The sequence below is a fragment of the Belonocnema kinseyi genome, chromosome 2 (genome assembly GCF_010883055.1).
Source record: "Belonocnema kinseyi isolate 2016_QV_RU_SX_M_011 chromosome 2, B_treatae_v1, whole genome shotgun sequence".
NCBI classification, from domain to species: domain Eukaryota; kingdom Metazoa; phylum Arthropoda; class Insecta; order Hymenoptera; family Cynipidae; genus Belonocnema; species Belonocnema kinseyi.
Genome location: NC_046658.1, coordinates 107,901,590 through 107,917,416, shown reverse-complemented (window position 1 = coordinate 107,917,416; position 15,827 = coordinate 107,901,590). Strand labels below are relative to the sequence as shown.

At 29.1% G+C, this 15,827-nt stretch overlaps 1 protein-coding gene across 1 annotated transcript in view; it reads right to left on the bottom strand.

Moving 5' to 3' along the window:
- Positions 1-15,827, bottom strand: part of LOC117168509 (protein sprint) — a 353,946-nt gene that overhangs the window by 337,650 nt on the left and 469 nt on the right. The window lies entirely within an intron of this gene.

Sequence of the window (15,827 nt, the reverse complement as noted above, 5' to 3'; positions counted from 1 at the left end):
TCAGCCACAACCACGTCTCACGACCATGAGGTAGGTGGTTACAGTCTGTAACGGAATCAATACGATGATCCAGCAAACGCCTCATGCACCCTAAGAACACGGAGCGACGCAAGGACTACAGCCTTCTGCATTTTTCCCGCAAGTGGTTTAGCATATTGTTGACACGCAGGCATGCTTTTTACGCCATTAGCGAGTGAAAGCTTGGCACCTCCAAGCGCGTCGATGACAAGGACGATTGTTTAACAGAATATTCCGGGTACAATCGTTGCAACTCCCTTATAAGGTTTCGATACCTCTCTTTCTTTTCATTCTCTTTGGCTATGATGTTTTTGTCAGCTGGTGCCGAAAATTCGATAACGAACATGGTTCGCTTCTCGAAGTCAAGAAGAACCATGTCAGGCCTCGAGTGAGCAACAGTAACAATTGTCGAGAATATAAAGTTCCAGTATATGCGGCACTTCCCATTCTCGACAATTGACTCGATTTCCCTAGGAGCATTTAGAGAAGCGATATTAAGGTTAATGCCGTAAGAATGACAGAGATGGTAATAAAGCACTCTTAGCGCCGCATATATATATATATCCCTTAAATGACACACCTCCAAAAAATAACGTAGCTGACACTTGGGGTCTTTTGGACCCAACTTTTTTAAACTGTTTTAGAAAGCTTAATTTTTGATATTTTTGTTAAGAAATTTTTTTGGGTATTCTTTAATATCTTTTCTAAAGAATCAATCGTTGTAGTAACTTAAATTTTATTTTTAACACTTTGAAAAACAGTGAAAAATTCATGGAATTTACGAATTTTTATATTCGTTCAAAATTGTTGTGGGGTCCAATTGACCCCAAGTGTGATTTAAGGAATATATATACTATATATAAATTATATATAACTTTTTTACCTGGAAGCAAAGATCTCCAGAGGTCTCGGTAGCGTAATTGGTTAACGCTCTGCTCATGGAAAGGGGCGTTCCCAGCTCAAATCCGGACTAAGGCAGATTTTTTTCTTCCTTTTTAAAACTTATTTGTCTAACATAATCTCGTTGCCATTGAAATTGTTATTAATTAAACTTTGATTAAGCAAAAGTTTGATGACTTTACAAGTAGACTTTTAAATGTTAATTAATCCATTACTATACGAAATTAGATTTATCCATAGATTTAACGCTGTTGGCCAAAAAGTTGAAAATTTTTACAATGAGATTTTCAAGAGAAAAAATTTCCGAACCGTCTGAAATGTATATCTTAAAGTCAGGGTAACCCAAAGGAGTGGCAGGACAAGCGACTATGATAAAACAAGACACATCATTTTATCTTTCTTTCCTACAAAAAGGACAAGTAGGTGATTAATAATTTGTTTAAATAATTGAAAACTTGAAAAAAAAATATTACTCTTTGAATGCATCAAGTGCGTCATTAATCCCAGAAAATAGTAAATTTTAAAGATTTACAAATAAAAAAATGTTTAAACAAATAAATTGTTTAAATAATTGCAAACGGTCTTTTCAAAAAATGTTACTCTTAATATTCATTGTATCTGCGTAATTCATAAAAAAATATATATATTTTTCTAGATATACAAGGAAAAATGGTTTAAACAAATGGAAATTGTTTACATAATTTCCAAATATTCTTAAAAAAATATTAGACTCAAAATTCTTTAATTATAAACTGTATCACATATCCGGGAAAATTATAATTTTAATGCCAAATAGACGAATATTTATCGAAATAGTTGAATTTTCAACTAGAAACAGATAAGTTCTTAACCGAAAAGAGAATAGTTAAATGTTCAGTTTAAAAAATAATTTTGAAAAAAAGAAGAATTTTAATTAATATATTTGACAAAAATTAAATTACCAACAAAATAGTTGATTTTTTAAAATAGATAGTTCAATTTTCGACCAAAAATATAACTTTTCAACCAAAAAGATAATGTTCAATAGTGTAGTGCTATTTTTTACCAAACTGTTGAATTTTTAAGCCAAGAAGAAGAATTGTTTGCGAAAAAGTTGATTTTTCAAATTGAAAATACGGATTTTCAACAAAAAAGTTTATTTTTAACCAAATAGTTAAATTTTAAATCAAAAAACTAATTTTTACCCAAAAGAAGAAACGTTTCAACAAATCAGTTCAGTTTTAAAAGAAAGACATGAATTTTCTTCTAAAATTACGAATATTCAACAAACAAATTTTTGAAAGCCTTAAGACTTTCAATCAATTAGTTGAATTTTTAACCTAAAAAGATGAATTTTCAATAACAAATGTAATAGTTGATATTTTTACTGAAGAATATTTTAATTAAAAATAAAACACAACTGAATTCAAACAAAAAAGACGATTGTTTTTACCAAATATTCAGATTTTCTACAAAAACAATGAATCTTAAATTTTAAATGAAGTAGTTGATCTTTCAACAACAACAAAATCAATTTTAAACGAAATATGTAATATCTAATATTTCAAGAAAAAAAGGTTTTTAGTTTAAATAAAAAACAATAATATAAACAATAAAACAAAAATAAATTATTTTCAACGAAGCAGTTGCATTTTTAACCAAAAAGAATAAACTTTTGACTAATAGGATTAATTTTCTACAAAAAAAGACGAAATTTAAACAAATTTCATTAGTTTATATTCAGAAAAGATCAATTTTCTACTAAAAATAGAAGTTACATTTTCAATCAATTAATTCTATCAAAAGCTTGATGTTTTTAAACAATAAGATTAATTATTTTAAATAATACGAATTGTCAACAAATACTTCAATTTTTAATCAATTATTTCAATTATCAACTAAAAAAAGTTGATTTCAACGGAAATACCAATTTCCCGTCAAAAATGGAATAGTTAAATTTCAAGTTTAAGAAATTTATTTTTATCCCAAAATTAAACGACTTTTCAACATAATAGTCACATTAAGAGTAAGATCTGTTTTTGTAGGTCTTACGGTCTTCATTAATTAAAAGAATAAAACGAAATGATTGGAAATTTCGTTTATTAAAATTCTGTCTTTCTCACTCTACAATTTTTATGAGGCTTTTCTATTATGTTTATCTTTATATTTTAATTTAATTTGGTGTCACACGTCATTATTATATTTTTTAAATTGACATAAACTATTGACAGATGTTTGACTCCAAAAGAAATATTCGTGGTTTTTACAAGATAAAAAGCACAGATTCTTTGAAAAAGGCGCGCAGTGGTAGCCTAAACGTCAGAAAGGCAGAATTTTAATAAACGAACTTCCCAATCATTTAATTTTATTCTTTTAATTAATGAAGACCGTGAGACCTACAAAAACAAATCCTACTCTTATTCACATTAACGTTCGAAGAAAGCATTGATTTGATTTTTATCAAATCTACTTACTAATAGATAGACCTGAAGTTCGAGACGTCTGACATAGACGTTTTCACACTAATTTTTTTTTTTTTTAACTTTTTCTTGCAAAGAAATGTAGGGGATGGTTAAAAAACACAGTCTCACTCTCGGTTATTCCAATTTTGCCTTGAAAAAGAAATGAGAGAAAAATCCAATTTTTTCCTACAAATGTTAATTTTCTATTTAAAAAATATATTTTTTACTCCTTTTTTAAATACTAATTTCGACACACCGCATTCACGAGGTGTGAAGACAAAGTTAAAAATGAATGTTCTATTATCAAAAAAGTGTCCAATTCTACAAAACGTGCCTCACCAATAGTGTTAATACCCTTATACGGTCCATTTTGACATTAAATTAATCAAATGCGACATTTTTTAATATCATATTTTTAAAGATATTTTAGAGAGGAAAGATAATAAAAAATAAAATTAAAAATCGTATGTCCGGACATGTGTCAAATCCGACCAAACGTTGCCCTGAAATCATGTCAATGCGCATATACGGTCCATTTTAGAATAGAAACAATCAAGTTTGACATTTTTAAATAGCAGACGTTCAAAGATATTGTCTAAAGGAATGCAAAGAAAAGCAAAAATCGTATGTCCGGACGTGGGTCAAATCTGACCAAACGTTGCCCTCAATTCATGTCAATGCACATATACGGTCCATTTTAGAATAGAAATAATCAAATGTGTCATTTTTTAATATCCGATTTTCAAAAATTTAGAAAAAAGCTTTGAAAATCTGATATTTAGAAATGTCACATTTGATTGTTTCTATTCTAAAATGGACCGTATATGTGCATAAACATGATTTCAGGGTAACGTTTGGTCAGATTTGACACACGTCCCGACATACGATTTTTGCTTTTCGTTTCATTAGAAAATAGCTTTGAAAATCTGCTAATTAAAAATGTCACATTTGATTATTTCTATCCTAAAATGGACCGTATATGTGCATTGGCATGATTTCAGGGCAACGTTTGGTCGGATTTGACCCATGTTCGGACATACGATTTTTAATTTTATTTTGTATTATCTTTCCTCTCTAAAATATCTTTAAAAATATGATATTAAAAAGTGTCACATTTGATTATTTATATTCTAAAATGGACATATACGCTCCATTTTAGAATATAAATAATCAAATGTGACACTTTTTAATATCATATTTTTAAAGATATTTTAGAGAGGAAAGATAATACAAAATAATATTAAAAATCGTATGTCCGGACATGGGTCAAATCCGACCAAACGTTGCCCTGAAATCATGTCAATGCACATATACGGTCCATTTTAGAATAGAAACAATCAAGTTTGACATTTTTAAGTAGCAGATGTTCAAAGATATATTCTAAAGGAATGCAAAGAAAAGCAAAAATCGTATGTCCGGACGTGGGTCAAATCTGACCAACTGTTGTCCTCAAATCATATCAATGTACATATACGGTCCATTTTAGAATAGAAATAATCAAATGTGACATTTTTAAATATCCGATTTTCAAAAATTTAGAAAAAAGTTTTGAAAATCTGCTACTTAAAAATGTCACATTTGATTATTTCTATCCTAAAATGGACCGTATATGTGCATTGACATGATTTCAGGGCAACGTTTGGTCGGATTTGACCCTCGTCCGGACATACGATTTTTAATTTTATTTTTTATTATCTTTCCTCTCTAAAATATCTTTAAAATTATGATATTTAAAAATGTCACATTTGATTAATTCAATGTCAAAATTAAAATGTATTTTTGTATTATAAATATAAATGTTTTTTTTTTTTTTTTAATAGAAAGTTAATATTTTTAGGAAAAAATTAGATTTTTCTCTCATTTCTTTTTAAAGGCAAAATTTAAAGAACCGACGTCTTAAACTTCAGGCCTATTACTAATAGTTACATTTTCGACAAAATAATTTCATTTTCATCTATAAATAGTAGGATTCTTAATGAAACAAAATGAATTTCGAATCCAAAATATAATGACACGCTTTTCAACCAAAAATATCTTTGAATTAGAAACAGCTTAATTTTCTTATTGTTTTATATTAATTCAGTGAAAATGCAAACGAAAAACAAAAAAAAAAGAAATTTCTTGAAAACACGGAAAAAAGTAAGAATTTTTGAAAAAAGAGAAAAATATGTGAATATGGGAAAGTATATAAAGTTTGAAACATGCAAGAAATTTTCAAACTTATTGAGACTAAATAATTCAATCAAAAGTATTTTCTTACTAGTATCAAATAATTTTATTAACTTATTATGCATTTTTCGATTGACACAAATTTTTCAATTCGTCCCATTTTTTAAAAATGTTTTAATTAAAAAATGATAACTTTATAATATTTCGAGCATTTAATAATAGGGAATCATTATTATATAGTGCTATTATTCATAATAACATTTTATAATCATTTAATTGAAGAGTATTTTTCAAATATTTGTGTGAGAAAAAATGTTGAATTCTGACCAATAGTGATGGGACAATCGGGAACTCAGTTCACTTCCTGTCACGGAACGACATTGCGTGCACGATTGTAAAATACGATTACGAAATTCCGTATGAGCGATACATCTGTATTTGGCAAATCCAGTAATACTGCGGTTACATAAAATACACTGTCATCGCATTTGTCCTTGTAGAATGTCTAAAATAAGCGAGATCTTTTATTGTAAGGACGAAAATTGTGTAAGGCGCGCAGAAGCAACACTTCCGCGGTAACATTTGTCAAGAAACAAACGATCGCGAGAGAAAAAGTCGTCTTTCCACCCTTAGCACGTGTCCCTATCCTATAGTTGAAAAAGTTTCCAGCCCCTTCCGCTAAAAGATATTGCATCCATTTCTTTATTATCACCACCTTTTTCCTCCTTCAAAAGGATATTGTCGCGTGAGACAGGAAAGTTTCCTATTTTTGTTGCATACATTTTAAGATGGAAATATATTTTATATTCGAATTTTTTATTTATGAATATTTTATTTAACATTAAATTCTTCTTAAGCAGTAGGTTTTGTTTTTTCCACGGAATAAATTTTATATTATTGAAAAAACTCCTTCACTTATCATATTTAATTAGCAAACAATAATGGTTTATTTTATATACAAAAAGTTCACAGAATAAAAGAATTCGGACTAAAACTTTCCTTTTTTTGCATAAATTTTAGGATGAAAATATTTTTTATATTCGAATTTGGTATTTATGAATATTTTATTAACATTACATTCTTCTTGAGCAGTAGGTTTTGTTTTTTCAACGAAATCAATTTTAAATTATTCAAAAAAATCCTTCTCTTTTGATATTTAATTAACAAACAATAATTGTTTATTTTATAAAAAAAGTTCACAGAATTCAACAATTCAGACAAAAATCTTCCTACTTTTGGTTGCATAAATTTCAGGATGAAAATATTTTTTATATTAGAATTTCATTTTTATTAGTTATTATTTAACAGAAAAGTTTACATTTAAACTTTTTGTAAATGATCCCATTTTTTTAATCTACTTATATTTATATTTAAAATAATTAAAACAGTGAATGCACTCTTTGCAAATAATGTCCAGCTAGTTTGAAAATTTCAGGACATTATTTTTTAATTTTTATATAAACAAATTCACGATTGAAAGTGCTACTGTAAGATTAAAACTACTTGGAGACATTTGATATTCATTTAAATACCTTTTACAAGCAAATACAGACTTTCGTCAATTTTCAACCAGCTGCTTACGTTTCTTCAACTGAATCAATTTTTTTAAATTAATTGGAAAAATCCTTCGCCTATGATACTTCATTAATGAACAATATATATATTTTTTAATTTTATAAGAAAATTCAAAAGAGAAAACAATTGAGTCAGAAAATTTTCCTGTTTCTGTTGCATAAATTTCAGTCTTGACATACTTTTGCCATTCGATTTTTTTTAATTTTGTATTTAACAGGAAAGTTCAGATTTATTTTTGTTAGAACAATCCCATTTTTCCAAAACTATTTACATTTATGTAGAAAAATGCTTATACAAATTTTTAAAATGATTTTTCAACATTTGATAACATTTTTTAATTGTTAAAATAACCTTTATAAATAAATACAGATTTTTCTCAATTTTTCAATGAAAAACAGAAAACTTTCCTGCATTTCGGGCATACATTTCAGGATAGAAATACTTTTTATATTCAACTGTTGTTTTTCTTAATTTTGTATTAAACAACAAACTTGACATTTAAATTTTTGTTAGAAACCATTCCAATTTTTTAATTAGTTGCGTTTATGGATATGATTAAAAACAATGATTGTAAACATTGTTCTGACGGTTTTTTAATACCTGATAACAATTAATAATTGTTCAAGTAAGTTTCATAAACAAATCAAATTTTTCGTCAATTTTCAACTGGTAGATTTCACTTTTTCAACTAGATCAGTTTTAAATTCTTTGGAAAAATACTTCGCATATAATACTTGTTATAATATTTGTTATTTATTTAAATAACCCTTATAAACAAATATAAATATTCGCCAATTTTTAACCAGAAGATTTCATTTATTTAACAAAACAATTTTGAATTACATGGAAAGATCCTTCCTTTATGATACTTCATTAACGAATAATAATTGTTTACTTTATAAAGAATTTGATAAATACATTCACAACAGAAAAAAATGCAGAAAGTAAACTTTTCTATTTTTTGTTGTATTTAAATTGAATTATTTATACTTTAGAACTTCAGTCTTATTTTTTAGACTTTAGAATTATTTATAATTTCAAAGGAATTTATAGAACCCAATAGGAAAATCCAACTATTGTTGGTTACAAGTTTTTTCTCGGTTGGAAAGTTTACAATTACATTTTTGGTTTACATAATTAATCTCGTTTTATCTGTTGTATTTTTGTTTAAAAGTTTATCTTATTTGACTTAAAATTTTGTTCTCAATTAAAAATTCAAGTACTTGATTATTATTATTAATTGGTGGCAAATGGAACTATTTCATAAAAGATTAAACTAATAGTTGGAAAATTCAATTACTTTCTTGCAAATTTATTTTTTGCTTTGTTTCAAATTAATGATTTTATCTGTAAATTCAGTTGTTTTATTTTTAGTTGAGCCTTCTAAATTGAATTATCTTGTTAAAAAATCGTTTTTTCTCGTAGAGTTCACCTGATTAATAATTCGGTTAGTTAAAAACAATTTTTGAAACTAAAAATTTAATCATTCCAGTTTTTGGTAAATCTCACCTTTTTAGTAGAAAATTCAACTGTATGGTTCAAAATTCATATATTTGGTGAAAAATTCATCATTTGGTAGACAATTAACCTTTTTGGTGGAAAATTCACATATTTGTTAGAACAATTTAACTATTATGTTGAATTTCCAATTATTTTGTTGAGAATTAAACTGTTGTGTAAAAATCATCGTTTTTCTTCAAAAATACTACCTTTTTGATAAAAATTCGTTATTTTGAATTGAAAATTCACCGCATGTAAATTTTTCCAAATCCCTTAAAATCATTCAAATCTTTGGAAATCCCTGGAAATTTGCTAAATCTTTCAAAAAATGGCCTTTGAATATTTTACAATACATTAAAATATTACAAGTCTTTTAAAATAAATTACAGATTCTTTAAAACCTTTAGAAATTCCCTTCCGATATTTCAAATCCTTCAAACTCTTTTGAAGTCCCTTAATATTTTTTAAATTCTTCAAAAATTCTTGGAATTATGAAAAAAACCTGAAATATTTAAACTCCTTTTTAATCTCTTAAAAATTTCCAAAACTCTTGAAAATACCTTCGAATTAAAAAAAATAACCTAACATATTTCAAATCCTTTAAAACCTTTTAAAGTTAAACAAATTTTCAAATTCTTTAAAACTCCTTGGGATTAAAAAAAATCCCCGAAAATATTTGAAATTGTTTGAAGTTACTTCGAATTATTGAAATCTATTTAAAATGTGCTAACAAATTCCAAATCCTTCTAATTCTGTTGAAATCCATTCCAAAATTTAAAAACTCTTGTACATTACTTTGAATTTTAATAAATCCTTTGAAATCCATTAAAATATATTAAAATTCCGTAAATTACATGAGACTTTGGAAAATTTATTTAAATACCTAAGTGATTTTTAAAGCAACTAAAATCATTTAAATTCTCGGAATTCTCATAAATCCCTAAATTCCTTAAAATCATTTTAAATATTCTAGAACTTTACCCTCGTAGGTTCAATAAAATCGTTCCATATCTTCCGGCATTCTTTTAAAAACCATGCAAATATTTAAAAATCTTTGAAACCCTGCGAAATCATTCAATTCTTGCAAATTAAATTCTTTGAAATTTTATTTACAAATTTGGAGGGCTTCTAATTCCGTTAAAATCATTGGAATAAACGAAAGCCTTATAAAATCTCTTGAAATCTTAAACAACATTTTTAAGCCTTAGAGTTTATATGAAAAAGTTATATATCTTCCAAAATTCTAGTAAATTCTTAAACCCTCATAAAAATGGGTTTGAATCCCTTGAAGTAATTCAAATCTGTGAAAATCCTTTGAAATCTTGTTGAAAGTCTTGAAAAATCCTTGCATTTTTTTTAAATACCCTGAATCTTTAAAGTCCTTTAAAGTTCCCTCAAATTATTGATATGCATTAGAAATATCTTGGAATCTTTCAAAATATCCTAAGATATTTAAAAAGAATTCGAGAAAATTCAGAAACAGGCATTTAGAACCTACTTCAGTTGTTGTGAATCAGTGGGTTACTTTATAGAAAGAAAAATGAGTGAAGTGACTTAAACAATTTTTTTCAAAAATCCCTGACTTTCTTTGACCATTAAATTTCCACGATTCTGCCACGACTTTCAGGCCTTCTTTGACCTGCGGCCACCTTGTAGTTTATTACACGCTAGATGAAATATTGTTTAAAAATTGACACGCAAAGACAGTTTTAAAATAATTGTAATTCGCAAAGTGCAACGACGTGTTAGGCACACCTTGTATGCGACTCTGTAATTTTGAAATTACATGTCCAACGTATTTTATCTCATTTTTCTCTACTTTTTCTTCTTTTGTGATCGTAATAAGCAATCCCAGCATGCATCGTGCTTTCTTTACCACGAGAGTCGTCAGAATGTCTTGCTAGTGTGGAATTCAAATTGTTTCATTGCCAGAACCTTGCCTGTGAGTGTCGGATCTCCATGCTTGTCTCTTATCCTCTTACTTTTATTATTCTGTGCCATGCGAACGTGTATGCATTGCGAATCAGAAATCAAACCGTTTTATAACCCTGTTTGAGAAGACCTTATTTCTTTCTTAATCAAAAAAACAACATATAATTGGCGTATTAAAAAATCTGTAGAATTCTCCACGGACAGGAATAATATTTGAAAGCCAAGTCAAGTATAAAGATCAATAATAACCCGTTCACCTCTTCGCCTCTCAACCTTTATTTCCTCTCAAACCTTCCTCCTATCTTATTTCCCTTCACATTTTTTCCTACATCTTCCTCCATCCCTTTCCTCTCCCATCCCTGTTTCACTGATTTTCCCACTACTCGTTATCCTATCACTGCTTCTTCTTGCCACACCCCTTGCTTTACTATATCTAAACCAATCCAACGTCTTAAATCTCCTTCTCCTAGCAGACCAAGTAAACGGAAAGGATACTCTACAAAGTATACTCATAGTATCCACATAGTATCCCTTCCGTATCATGCAACAAAAACTAAAAAAAAACAGCAAGATAAACTTTTAAATTGGTGAAAATCGGTTTCTACGTTAAAAATCCCATTAGAAGGTCACAGAATAATCGCAATAGTTTTTTTTATAAGGGTAAACAGTTTAAAAAGATATAAGACGTATAGCGTCTGTTGAATGCTACACTTCAAACGCACCATCTGTAAGTAGCAGTAGAATCCGAATTTCGCCAATTTAAAATTTGATCTTGCTGTTTTTTTTTAGTTTTTCTTGCATGATACACAAGGGATACTATGTCGCTACTATGAGGATACTCTGTAGCTGTAGAGTATCCTTTCCGTTCAATCGGTCCGCTAGGGTCTCTATTATCCCTTCCCCTCAGTCACAACACCTAATCTTCCCCAGTCTCTTCTCTGCACCTCAATCCTTTATTTTCGCCTTACTACCTCCCTTCATGATCCCTTCCCCACTCTATGCGCTCCCAGTCATTTATTCCTTCTCTTTTAATCAGAAAATACAATTTGTTCAGATTCACAATATTTCTTCTGGAGTGCTGTGCATTATAAATATTCTTTCAAAATTTGAGCCTAAGTTAGATCACAACTAGATAGAACCAATTTTCACTAAGGTCCTTCCTCTTCTTTACCCACCCCTTACATTTCTATTCCTAACCCAATACACCCTCCTTTGTACTACCTAACTCTCCTCATCTCGACTAGAGTGTTCTACCTCATCCTCCACCCTTTTCTTCCCCTATCCCTTTCACCTCATATCCTCCTCTGATCCTCATACCCTCCCTCCTTTTCCTTACACGCCCTCACACTCTTATCCCTAAACTAACCCATCCTCCTTCGCACCACCTATCTCTGTCCATCTTGACTGAAGTTCCCTATTTCATCCTCCACCATTTTCTTCCCCTATCCCTTTCACCTCATATCACCCTCTGATCCTTTTTACTACCCTCCTACCCTCCCTCCTTTTTCCTGCACACCCTCACCCTTCCATATCTAACCCAACATATTCTCCTTCGCACCAACTATCTTTCACCATCTTGACCGAAGTGCTCTATTTCATCCTCTGTCCTTTTCTTCTTTATCCGTTTCATCTCATATCTCCTCCTGATCTTCACACCGCCCCCCTTTCCTTACTAAAACCTTACTGAACCATCCCTAACCCAATCCACCCTCCTTTGCACCACGTATCTCTCTCCATCTTACCTGGTGCTCTAACTCATTCTCCTCCCCTTTCATACCTTATCCCTTTCTGCCCCTATCCCTTTCCTCTCATCTCGACCCCTCCTTCTTACACCCTTTCTCTTTTCCCTTATCCATCCCTCGCACTCCCACCCCAAACCCAACCTATCCTCCTTCTCACCACATACTTTTTTCTATCTTGACAGAAGTATCCTACCGGATCAGCAACCTCCTTCAACCCCTATATCTTTCCTCTCATATCATGACTCAAGTGACCCATACCTGACCCAACCTACTTTCGCCACTCTATACCCTCACACTACTTTCCTCCTTTCCCTCATGATCTTTATTCTCAGAAAATAAAATTTTATTAGCTTTTGAAATATTTTTGCTCAAATTAGAAAATTTGAGCCTTCTTTAGATTACGACTAACTGAAATAGATAACTACAATTTGATTAAAAATGGGTTAATGGCATCTAAGATACATTAAAAGTAAAATACATGTTGTGTTAAAAAGCATTGGATCGAAATCTCATTTTTTAGTATAGTTATAAAAAAATGATTACATTAAAATTTGGTCAAAGCTTAGTACAGTAGTAATTTTAATTTTCCCCTAAGCACTGATATTAAAAAAAATATATTATTTTGTACTTGATTTTCTCGAAATATAACCATTTTTTCAATCGAATCTCATTTACTCTCGTTCAGCATCTCCATTTCTCCGGAGAAATTTTTTTGTAAAATATTGAAAATTTGATCTTGTAGCGTTGCTGAAAACCGATTTTTAAAACTTTTTATATACTAATCTCAAAATTCTTGGATTATTTAACCGGAATTGGGTACATTTGTTAAATCAAAAATATCTTTTACCTGCCGTCAGAACTCAATATATCTGGAAATAATTTTTACTCATCCCAAACCGAAAATTGCATTTTTATCGCAATCCGCAGTAGAGACTGCTCCAATTATAGGTTAGTGCCACTTTGAGCTTGTGAACAGTCATACCTATTTCTTCGAATTTAATTTTTAGTTTTAGAATATTCTTTCACTCTTTGGTAAAGTTCACATTTTGTTGATTATAATCAACAAAATGTACTACCACGCTTCAACTGCGAAAAATAGGTGTGTCACTTTTTAAGTAATCTTAATTTTTTGTGGGACTGTATTAAGTAGATTTACGTTGAAATAACTTAAAATTTAATTTTTATTGATATTAACCCTTTGTTTTGTCATCCCAAAAATTCTTCTGAAAGATAAATGTCATATAATATTAGATGGCTTTAAAATTTTTAAAAATAAACACGCAAGTCAGATTATATCAAAATACGCATTCTCAGTTGATTCCATGCCTAAATATTTAGAACAAGAATTAAAGTGCAAAAAATGCATTTAAAATAATGAAAAATGTTTTATACATTCAATAGTTTGAAAGATATGACTTCCAGTAGCGTTTTTTAAATTACGGAATTGGCTGAAAATAAAATTTAATTTTAATTTTTGATTCCTCTACGTTTCAAATAAAAGTTGCACGCTTATCAAGTAAAGCATCCTAAATAATAATGCCATGACGACTCAAAAATGTGATTTTTAGGACACAATAAAAACGGGAAATTTAGTCTACTTTAAATAATATAAGACGAAATTTAATGTTAAAAGAACAGATCGTGAAATCCCCAAAACATATTTTTCTAAAACTAAATAAACCTTAAAAATGATTAGAATACGTATGTTAGTTCTCTCCGAAAAAACGACTTTTAATCAATGATGCATTATAGACCTAAAAAGAGGAATGTGACCTTCTCTTTTAAAAGCAGTCGTTTTTGCAAAATTATAACGCATCAATCTTCCGGGTAGTCGATTCCATTTCAAATTGATTTAACCGATTCGTTAATTAAATGGCGTGACCTAGGAGCTGGTCGATGTCGCATTCAGAAATTATCGGTGTCGCGAACGACGATTGATGCAATATTAATTATAAGCGTTGGTGATCGATCAAAATTCGTACTGAAATGGATGGTCGAGCAGGCCTTTTAATTCCCATTTGCATACTGGTCGGGCGCTTGTCTTGCACAAAACGAGAAGCGAATTTATCTTATCCGGCGCCTGCCCGATTTTCTGCACGACTTCAATACACCTGATAGCTACGGTGTCCGGCTTACGAAGTTCACTTTCATTAAAATATATCATACATTTAGGATACTGAAAAAAGGAAGTGTGCTATTCAGTCGCTTGTTCGCATTTTTCATCCAAATTTGGACACGTTTGAACCTTGCATTGTTCGCAATAGAAAAAAATCTGAATGTACATGAAACCGACTTGATTTTCTTTTATTATTAAATTTTTTATATAAATTGAAATGTGTAATTTAATTATTTAATATTGTAAAAATCTTACGGAAATCAAGTCTGTTTGATGTATGGTCAGATTTTTTAGTGCTTCAAAAAATCCAATCTTGCAAGCGTGTGGAAAATCGAAGAAGCCACTCCACCTGTATCTTGAAACTAAAGTTTTGTTTTATTTAAAAAGCTTCAATTACAAAATATTTGGTTTGTAATTTCTTAATTTCTGAAGGTTTCCAATTTCACATTTTTGTAGTTTCTAATTAAAATATTAAACATTTCAGAACAATTTCATTACAGAACCTTTCAAAATTTCATATTAAAAGCCTTGATAGTCAGTTTTAAAAAGATTAATTTCAAATTTACACATTATAAATCTTTCGGTTTTAATTATACAAAAACATGTATAGTTTTTCACATTATCCGAATCCAGAGAATATACCATATTGAAAGACAATAACTTATCAAATTGAAGGCTTAAAAATAAAATGATTTTAGAACCAAGAATTAAAAATTGATTTAAAAATTGTTTTAAATTCGATTAATATTAAATATTTCAAGCTCAACTGAAAAAAAAACTATTTGTATTAAAAGATTTTAAATTGTAATTTAAAAACTGGAATCATATGCAGCAATCTTGTTTTTGTCATTTTTCTTTAATTTTGGATTTTTTATTTTCAATATAATATCTTAAAATTGTCCGATACTCACTTAAATATTTCAAAAGAAATCATTTATAACTGAAAAATATTTGATTAGAACATTTCAGGAATCAATAATAATTCAAAATTTGCAATTAATGATTGACCGATTTGAAATTAAAAGGCTGAAAGTTCTGTTTTTTAAAAATAAAGATAGATCAAAATTAAACTACATTTCTGCAATAAATACCTCTTGAATAATTTCGTTAAGGTAGTTTTCGTTCCAAAAATCAGGTTTCTTGGAAAAAAAAATGTTTGCTATGTTTTTAAGAATTTAAATAATATTTCCAGTCATTTCTTGTGAATGAAAATACATTATGTTTTATGAAAAAAGTTCAAAACTGACGAAGAATGATTATTTTATCATTAATTTTTGTAATTTTCTAATGTTTTCGTTGAAAAAAAGATTCTCTACACTGTTTCCAATTATAATTATTATTATTATTATTATTATTATTATTATTATACCATTAAGCCATTTCCCTTTCGGGGTAGGCGTGACTCACTCGGCAGGGGAAAGGAGTAGTGTGTGG